Below are 10,502 nucleotides of genomic sequence, written 5' to 3' on the forward strand. Positions count from 1 at the left end.
AGAACGTTCAACCAACAGAGTTGAACCTTCCTTTTGATAGACTAGTTTTGAAACACACTTTTTGTAGAATCTGCAAGTGGATGTTTGGAGGGCTTTGAGGCCTATGCTGGAAAGAAAATATCTTCACCTAAAAACTAGACAGAAGCATTCGCAGAAACTTCTTTGTGATGAGTGCATTCAACTCACAGTGTTGAAAGTTCCTTTTGATAGAACAATTCTGACACAATCTTCTTATAGAATCTGCAAGTGGATATTTGGATTGCTTGAGGCCTATGCTGGAGTAAGAAATAATTTCACATAAAAACTATATTGAAGCATTCTCAAAAACATCTTTGTGATGTGTGCCTTCAACTCACAGAATTGAAACTTCCTTTTGATAAAGCAGTTTTGAAACACCATATTGTAGAATCTGCAAGTGGATAGTTTTAGCACTTTGAGGCCTAGCCTGGAAAAGGGTCTATCTTCACGTAAAAACTGGACAGAAGCATTCTCAGAAACTTCCCTGTGCTTTATGAATTCAACTCACAGACTTGAACCTTCCTTTTGATAGAACAGTTTGGAAAAACACTTTTTGTAGAATCTGGAAGTGGATATTTAGAGCGCTTTGAGGCCTATGCAGGAAAAGGAAATACCATCATATAAAAACTAGACAGAAGTATTCTCAGAAACTTCTTTGTGATGTGTGCATTCAACTCACAGATTTGAACCCTGCTTTTCAAAGAGCAGTTATGAAACACCCTTTTTATAGGATCTGCAGGTGGACATTTTTGGCGCTTTGAGGCCAATGCTGGAAAAGGAAATATGTATACATAAAAACTAAACAGAAGCATTCTCAGAAACTTCTCTGTGTTTTATGATTTCAACTCACAGAGTTGAACCTTCCTTTTGATAGCGCAGTTTTGAAACACTCTTTTGTAGAATCTGCAAGTGGATATTTGGAATGCTTTGAGGCCTATGCTCGAAAAGGAAATTTCTTCATATAAATACTAGACAGAAGCATGCTCAGAAACTTCTTTGTGATGAGTGCATTGTACTCACAGACTTCAAATTTCCTTTTGATAGAGCAGTTTTGAAACAGTCTTTTTGTAAAATATGAAAGTGTATATTTGGTGCGATTTGAGGGCTAAGATGGAAAAGGAAATATCTTCACATAAAAACTGGACAGAAGTAATCTCCGTATTTTCTTTGTGATGTGTGCATTAAACTAACAGAGTAGAACCTTCCTTTTGATAGAGCAGTTTTGAAACCCTCTTTTTGTAGAATCTGCAAGTGGATATTTGGAGCGATTTGAGGCCTATGGTGAAAAAGGGGATATCTTCGCATAAAAACTAGATAGAAGCATTCTCAGAAACTTCCCTGTGCCGTATGCATTCAACTCACGGACTTAAAACTTCCTTTTGAAAGAGCAGATTTGAAACACTTTTTTTGTAGAAACTGCAAGTGGATATTTGGAGCGCTTTGAGGCCTATGCAGGAAAAGGAAATATCCCCACATAAAAAGTAGACAAAAGCATTCTCCGAAACTTCTTTGTGATGAATTCATTCACCTCACAGAGTTGAACCTTCCCTTTGATGGAACAGTTTTGAAACACTCTTTTTGTAGAATCTGCAAGTGGCTATTTGGAGCGCTTTGAGGCGTATGCTGGAAAAGGAAATATCTTCACATAATAAATAGACGGAAGCATTCACAGACACTTCTCTGTGATGAGTGCATTCACCTCACAGAGTTCAACCTTCCTTTTGGTAGAACAGTTATGAAACACTCTCTTTGTAGAGTCTACAAGAGATTATTTGGAGCTCATTGAGGCCTATGCTGGAAGAGAAAGTATCTTCCCGGAAAAACTAAGCAGAATCATTCTCAGAAATATTTTTGTGATGAGTGCATTCAACTCACAGCCTTGAACCTTCCTTTTGATAGAGTAGTTTTGAAACACTCGTTTTGTAGAATCTGCAAGTGGATATTTGGAGTGCTTTGAGGTCCATGCTGGAAAAGGAAATATCTTCACATCAAAACTAGACAGAAACATTCTCAGAAATTTCTGTGTGATGAGTGCATTCAACTCACAGGGTTGAACTTTCCTTTTGCTAGAACAGTTTTGAAACATTCTTTTTGTAGAATCTGCAAGTGTGTATTTGGAGCGATTGGAGGCGTATGCTGCAAAAAGAGAAATCTTCACATAAAAACTAGACAGAAGCATTCCCAAAAACTTCCCCGTGCTTCATGCATTCAACTCACAGACTTGAACCTTCCTTTTGATAGAGCAGTTTTGAAACACTCTTTTTGTAGAATCTGCAATTGGATATTTGGAGCGATTTGAGGCCTATGATGAATAAGGGAATGACTTCACCTAAAAACTAGACAGAAGCATCCTCTGAAACTTCTTTGTGATGAGTGCATTCAACCCACAGAGTTGAAACCTCCTTTTTTTTAGAACTGTTTTGTAACACTCTCTTTGTAGAATCTGAAAGTGGATACTTGGTGCGCTTTGAGGCCTATGCTGGAAATGGAAATATGTTCTCATAAAAACTAAGCAGAAGCATACTCACAGAGTTCTTAGTGATGAGTGCATTCAACTCACAGACATAAACTTTCCTTTTGATATAGCAGTTTTGACACACTCTTTTTGAAGAATCTGCAAGTGGATATTTGGAGCGCTATGAGGGCTACGCTGTAAAAGGAAATATCATCACATAAAAACTATACAGAAGCATTCTCAGAAACATCTCTATGATGAGCGCATTGTACTCACAGACTTGAACTTTCTTTTTGATAGAGCAGTTTTGAAACACTCCTTTTGTAGAATGTGCAAGTGGATATTTGGTGTGCTTTGAGGCCTAATCTGGAAAAGGAAATATCTTCACATAAAAACTAGACAGAAGCATTCTCTGAAACTTCTTTGTGATGCGTGCATTCATCTAACAGACTAGAAACTTCCTTTTGATAGAGCAGTTTTGAAACACCCTTTTTGTAGAATCTACAAGTGGATATTTGGAGCGATTTGAGGCCTGTGGTGTAAAAGGGAATATCTTCACATAAAAACTAGAAGGAAGCATTCTCAGAAACTTCAGTGTGCTTTATGCATTCAACTCACAGACTTGAACCTTCCTTTTGAAAAAGCAGACTTGAAAAACTCTTTTTGTAGAAATTGCAAGTGGATATTTGGAGTGCTTTGAGGCCTATGCTGGAAAAGGATATATCCTCACATAAAAACTAGACAAAAGCATTCCCTGAAACTTCTTTGTGATGAATGCATTCAGCTTACAGAGTTGAACTTTCCTTTTGATAGAACAGTTTTGAAACACTCTTTTTGTAGAATCTGCAAGTGGATATTTGGAGAGCTATGAGACCTATGCTGGAAAAGGAAATATCTTCACATAAAAATTAGACAGAAGCATTCTTAGACACTTCTCTGTGATGAGTGCATTCAACTCAGAGAGTTCAACCTTCCTTTTGGTAGAACAGTTTTGAATCACTCTCTTTCTAGAATCTACAATAGATTATTTGGAGCTCATTTAGGCCTATGATGGGAAAGGGAATATCTTCCCATAAAAACTAAGCAGAATCATTGTCAGAAACATTTATGTGATGAGTGCTTTCAACTCAGAGTCTTGAACATTCCTTTTGATAGAGCAGTTTTGAAACACTCTTTTTGTAGAATCTGCAATGGGATATTTGGAGTGCTTTGAGACCTATGCTGGAAAAGGAAATATCTTCACATAAAAATTAGACAGAAGCATTCTCAGACACTTCTCTGTGATGGGCGCATTCAGCTCACTGAGTTCAACCTTCCTTTAGGTAGAATAGTTTTGAATCACTCTCTTTGTAGAATCTACTATCGATTATTTGGAGCGCATTGAGGCCTACGATGGAAAAGGGAATATCTTCCCATAAAAACTAAGCAGAATCATTCTCAGAAACATTTTTGTGATGAGTGCATTCAACTCTGAGACTTGAACATTCCTTTTGAAAGAGCAGTTTTGAAACATTCTTTTTATAGAATCTACAAGTGGGTATTTGGAGCAATTTGAGGCCTATGCTGGAAAAGGGAATATCTTCACATAAAAATTAGACAGAAGCATTCTCAGAAATTTCTTTGTGATGAGTGCGTTCAACTCACAGGGTTGAACTTTCCTTTTGATAGAACAGTTTTGAAACACTCTGTTTGTAGAATTTGCAAGTGGATATTTGGAGCGATTTGAGGCCTATGCTGCAAAAAGGGAATATCTGAACATAAGAACTAGACAGAAGCATTCTCAGAGACTTCCTTGTGCCTTATACATTCAATTCACAGGCTTGAACCTTCTTTTTGGTAGAGCAGTTTTGAAACACCCTTTTTGTAGACTCTGCAAGTGGATATTTACAGCGATTTGAGGCCTACAGTGAAAAAGGGGATATCTTCACATAAAAACTAGATAGAAGCATTCTCAGAAACTTCCCTTTGCTTTATGCAGTCAACTCACAGACTTGAAACTTCCTTTTCAAAGAGCAGATTTTAAATACTCTTTTTGTAGAAACTGCAAGTGGATATTTGGAGCGCTTTGAGGCCTATGCTGGAAAAGGAAATATCCTCACATAAAAACAAGACAAAAGCATTCTCCGAAACTTCTTTGGGATGAATGCATTCAGCTCACAGAGTTGAACCTTGCCTTTGATAGAACAGTTTTGAAACACTCTTTTTTTAGAATCTGCAAGTGGATATTTGGAGCGCATTGGGACCTATGCTGGAAAAAGAAATATCTTCACATAATACCTAGACGGAAGCATTCTCAGAAACTTCTCTGTGATGAGTCATTTATGAAACACTTTCTTTGAAGAATCTATAAGAGATTATTTGGAGCTCATTGAGGCCTATGCTGGAAAAAGGAATATCTTCATATAAAAACTAGACAGAAGCATTCTGAGAGACTTCCCTGCGCTATTTGCATTCAACTCACACTCTTGAACCTTCTTTTTGAAAGAGCAGATTTGAAACACTCTTTTTGTAGAAAGTGCAAGTGCATATTTGGAGTGCTTTGAGGCCTATGATGGAAAAGGAAATATCCTCACAGAAAAATTAGACAAAAGCATTCTCAGAAATTTCTTTGTGATGTGTGCATTTAATTCACCGAGTTGAACTTTCCTTTTGATAGAACAGTTTTGAAACAGTCTTTCTGTAGAATCTGCAAGTGGATATTTGGAGCATTTTGAGGTCTATGCTGGAAAAGGAAATATCTTCACATAAAAACTAGACAGAAGCATTCCCAAAAACTTCCCCGTGCTTCATGCATTCAACTCACAGACTTGAACCTTCCTTTTGATAGAGCAGTTTTGAAACACTCTTTTTGTAGAATCTGCAATTGGATATTTGGAGCGATTTGAGGCCTATGATGAAAAAGGGAATATCTTCACCTTAAAACTAGACAGAAGCATTCTCTGAAACTTCTTTGCGATGAGTGCATTCAACCCACAGAGTTGAAACCTCCTTTTTTTTAGAACTGTTTTGTAACACTCTCTTTGTAGAATCTGAAAGTGGATACTTGGTGCGCTTTGAGGCCTATGCTGGAAATGGAAATATGTTCTCATAAAAACTAAGCAGAAGCATACTCACAGAGTTCTTAGTGAGGAGTGCATCCAACTCACAGACTTAAACTTTCCTTTTGATATAGCAGTTTTGACACACTCTTTTTGTAGAATCTGCAAGTGGATATTTGGAGCGCTATGAGGCCTACGCTGTAAAAGGAAATATCATCACATAAAAACTATACAGAAGCATTCTCAGAAACCTCTCTATGATGAGTGCATTGTACTCACGGACTTGAACTTTCTTTTTGATAGAGCAGTTTTGAAACACTCCTTTTGTAGAATGTGCAAGTGGATATTTGGTGTGCTTTGAGGCCTAATCTGGAAAAGGAAATATCTTCACATAAAAACTAGACAGAAGCATTCTCTGAAACTTCTTTGTGATGCGTGCGTTCATCTGACAGACTAGAAACTTCCTTTTGATAGAGCAGTTTTGAAACACCCTTTTTGTAGAATCTACAAGTGGATATTTGGAGCGATTTGAGGCCTGTGTTGTAAAAGGGAATATCTTTTCATAAAAACTAGAAGGAAGCATTCTCAGAAACTTCAGTGTGCGTTATGCATTCAACTCACAGACTTGAACATTCCTTTTGAAAGAGCAGATTTGAAAAACTCTTTTTGTAGAAATTGCAAGTGGATATTTAGAGTGGTTTGAGGCCTATGCTGGAAAAGGATATATCCTCACATAAAAACTAGACAAAAGCATTCTCTGAAACTTCTTTGTGATGAATGCATTCAGCTTACAGAGTTGAACTTTCCTTTTGATAGAACAGTTTTGAAACAGTCTTTTTGTAGAATCTGCAAGTGGATATTTGGAGAGCTTTGAGACCTTTGCTGGAAAAGGAAATATCTTCACATAAAAATTAGACAGAAGCATTCTCAGACACTTCTCTGTGATGAGTGCATTCACCTCACAGAGTTCAACCTTCCTTTTGGTAGAACAGTTATGAAACACTCTCTTTGTAGAGTCTACAAGAGATTATTTGGAGCTCATTGAGGCCTATGCTGGAAGAGAAAGTATCTTCCCGGAAAAACTAAGCAGAATCATTCTCAGAAATATTTTTGTGATGAGTGCATTCAACTCACAGCCTTGAACCTTCCTTTTGATAGAGTAGTTTTGAAACACTCGTTTTGTAGAATCTGCAAGTGGATATTTGGAGTGCTTTGAGGTCCATGCTGGAAAAGGAAATATCTTCACATCAAAACTAGACAGAAACATTCTCAGAAATTTCTGTGTGATGAGTGCATTCAACTCACAGGGTTGAACTTTCCTTTTGCTAGAACAGTTTTGAAACATTCTTTTTGTAGAATCTGCAAGTGTGTATTTGGAGCGATTGGAGGCGTATGCTGCAAAAAGAGAAATCTTCACATAAAAACTAGACAGAAGCATTCCCAAAAACTTCCCCGTGCTTCATGCATTCAACTCACAGACTTGAACCTTCCTTTTGATAGAGCAGTTTTGAAACACTCTTTTTGTAGAATCTGCAATTGGATATTTGGAGCGATTTGAGGCCTATGATGAAAAAGGGAATGACTTCACCTAAAAACTAGACAGAAGCATCCTCTGAAACTTCTTTGTGATGAGTGCATTCAACCCACAGAGTTGAAACCTCCTTTTTTTTAGAACTGTTTTGTAACACTCTCTTTGTAGAATCTGAAAGTGGATACTTGGTGCGCTTTGAGGCCTATGCTGGAAATGGAAATATGTTCTCATAAAAACTAAGCAGAAGCATACTCACAGAGTTCTTAGTGATGAGTGCATTCAACTCACAGACATAAACTTTCCTTTTGATATAGCAGTTTTGACACACTCTTTTTGTAGAATCTGCAAGTGGATATTTGGAGCGCTATGAGGGCTACGCTGTAAAAGGAAATATCATCACATAAAAACTATACAGAAGCATTCTCAGAAACATCTCTATGATGAGCGCATTGTACTCACAGACTTGAACTTTCTTTTTGATAGAGCAGTTTTGAAACACTCCTTTTGTAGAATGTGCAAGTGGATATTTGGTGTGCTTTGAGGCCTAATCTGGAAAAGGAAATATCTTCACATAAAAACTAGACAGAAGCATTCTCTGAAACTTCTTTGTGATGCGTGCATTCATCTAACAGACTAGAAACTTCCTTTTGATAGAGCAGTTTTGAAACACCCTTTTTGTAGAATCTACAAGTGGATATTTGGAGCGATTTGAGGCCTGTGGTGTAAAAGGGAATATCTTCACATAAAAACTAGAAGGAAGCATTCTCAGAAACTTCAGTGTGCGTTATGCATTCAACTCACAGACTTGAACCTTCCTTTTGAAAAAGCAGATTTGAAAAACTCTTTTTGTAGAAATTGCAAGTGGATATTTGGAGTGCTTTGAGGCCTATGCTGGAAAAGGATATATCCTCACATAAAAACTAGACAAAAGCATTCCCTGAAACTTCTTTGTGATGAATGCATTCAGCTTACAGAGTTGAACTTTCCTTTTGATAGAACAGTTTTGAAACACTCTTTTTGTAGAATCTGCAAGTGGATATTTGGAGAGCTATGAGACCTATGCTGGAAAAGGAAATATCTTCACATAAAAGTTAGACAGAAGCATTCTTAGACACTTCTCTGTGATGAGTGCATTCAACTCAGAGAGTTCAACCTTCCTTTTGGTAGAACAGTTTTGAATCACTCTCTTTCTAGAATCTACAATAGATTATTTGGAGCTCATTTAGGCCTATGATGGGAAAGGGAATATCTTCCCATAAAAACTAAGCAGAATCATTGTCAGAAACATTTATGTGATGAGTGCTTTCAACTCAGAGTCTTGAACATTCCTTTTGATAGAGCGGTTTTGAAACACTCTTTTTGTAGAATCTGCAATGGGATATTTGGAGTGCTTTGAGACCTATGCTGGAAAAGGAAATATCTTCACATAAAAATTAGACAGAAGCATTCTCAGACACTTCTCTGTGATGGGCGCATTCAGCTCACTGAGTTCAACCTTCCTTTAGGTAGAATAGTTTTGAATCACTCTCTTTGTAGAATCTACTATCGATTATTTGGAGCGCATTGAGGCCTACGATGGAAAAGGGAATATCTTCCCATAAAAACTAAGCAGAATCATTCTCAGAAACATTTTTGTGATGAGTGCATTCAACTCTGAGACTTGAACATTCCTTTTGAAAGAGCAGTTTTGAAACATTCTTTTTATAGAATCTACAAGTGGGTATTTGGAGCAATTTGAGGCCTATGCTGGAAAAGGGAATATCTTCACATAAAAATTAGACAGAAGCATTCTCAGAAATTTCTTTGTGATGAGTGCGTTCAACTCACAGGGTTGAACTTTCCTTTTGATAGAACAGTTTTGAAACACTCTGTTTGTAGAATTTGCAAGTGGATATTTGGAGCGATTTGTGGCCTATGCTGCAAAAAGGGAATATCTTAACATAAGAACTAGACAGAAGCATTCTCAGAGACTTCCTTGTGCCTTATACATTCAATTCACAGGCTTGAACCTTCTTTTTGGTAGAGCAGTTTTGAAACACCCTTTTTGTAGACTCTGCAAGTGGATATTTACAGCGATTTGAGGCCTACAGTGAAAAAGGGGATATCTTCACATAAAAACTAGATAGAAGCATTCTCAGAAACTTCCCTTTGCTTTATGCAGTCAACTCACAGACTTGAAACTTCCTTTTCAAAGAGCAGATTTTAAATACTCTTTTTGTAGAAACTGCAAGTGGATATTTGGAGCGCTTTGAGGCCTATGCTGGAAAAGGAAATATCCTCACATAAAAACAAGACAAAAGCATTCTCCGAAACTTCTTTGGGATGAATGCATTCAGCTCACAGAGTTGAACCTTGCCTTTGATAGAACAGTTTTGAAACACTCTTTTTTTAGAATCTGCAAGTGGATATTTGGAGCGCATTGGGACCTATGCTGGAAAAAGAAATATCTTCACATAATACCTAGACGGAAGCATTCTCAGAAACTTCTCTGTGATGAGTCATTTATGAAACACTTTCTTTGAAGAATCTATAAGAGATTATTTGGAGCTCATTGAGGCCTATGCTGGAAAAAGGAATATCTTCATATAAAAACTAGACAGAAGCATTCTGAGAAACTTCCCTGCGCTATTTGCATTCAACTCACACTCTTGAACCTTCTTTTTGAAAGAGCAGATTTGAAACACTCTTTTTGTAGAAACTGCAAGTGCATATTTGGAGTGCTTTGAGGCCTATGATGGAAAAGGAAATATCCTCACAGAAAAATTAGACAAAAGCATTCTCAGAAACATTTTTGTGATGAGTGCATTCAACTCTGAGACTTGAACATTCCTTTTGAAAGAGCAGTTTTGAAACATTCTTTTTATAGAATCTACAAGTGGGTATTTGGAGCAATTTGAGGCCTATGCTGGAAAAGGGAATATCTTCACATAAAAATTAGACAGAAGGATTCTCAGAAATTTCTTTGTGATGAGTGCGTTCAACTCACAGGGTTGAACTTTCCTTTTGATAGAACAGTTTTGAAACACTCTGTTTGTAGAATTTGCAAGTGGATATTTGGAGCGATTTGAGGCCTATGCTGCAAAAAGGGAATATCTGAACATAAGAACTAGACAGAAGCATTCTCAGAGACTTCCTTGTGCCTTATACATTCAATTCACAGGCTTGAACCTTCTTTTTGGTAGAGCAGTTTTGAAACACCCTTTTTGTAGACTCTGCAAGTGGATATTTACAGCGATTTGAGGCCTACAGTGAAAAAGGGGATATCTTCACATAAAAACTAGATAGAAGCATTCTCAGAAACTTCCCTTTGCTTTATGCAGTCAACTCACAGACTTGAAACTTCCTTTTCAAAGAGCAGATTTTAAATACTCTTTTTGTAGAAACTGCAAGTGGATATTTGGAGCGCTTTGAGGCCTATGCTGGAAAAGGAAATATCCTCACATAAAAACAAGACAAAAGC

Source organism: Pongo abelii, chromosome Y (genome assembly GCF_028885655.2).
Source record: "Pongo abelii isolate AG06213 chromosome Y, NHGRI_mPonAbe1-v2.0_pri, whole genome shotgun sequence".
Lineage (NCBI taxonomy): Eukaryota > Metazoa > Chordata > Mammalia > Primates > Hominidae > Pongo > Pongo abelii.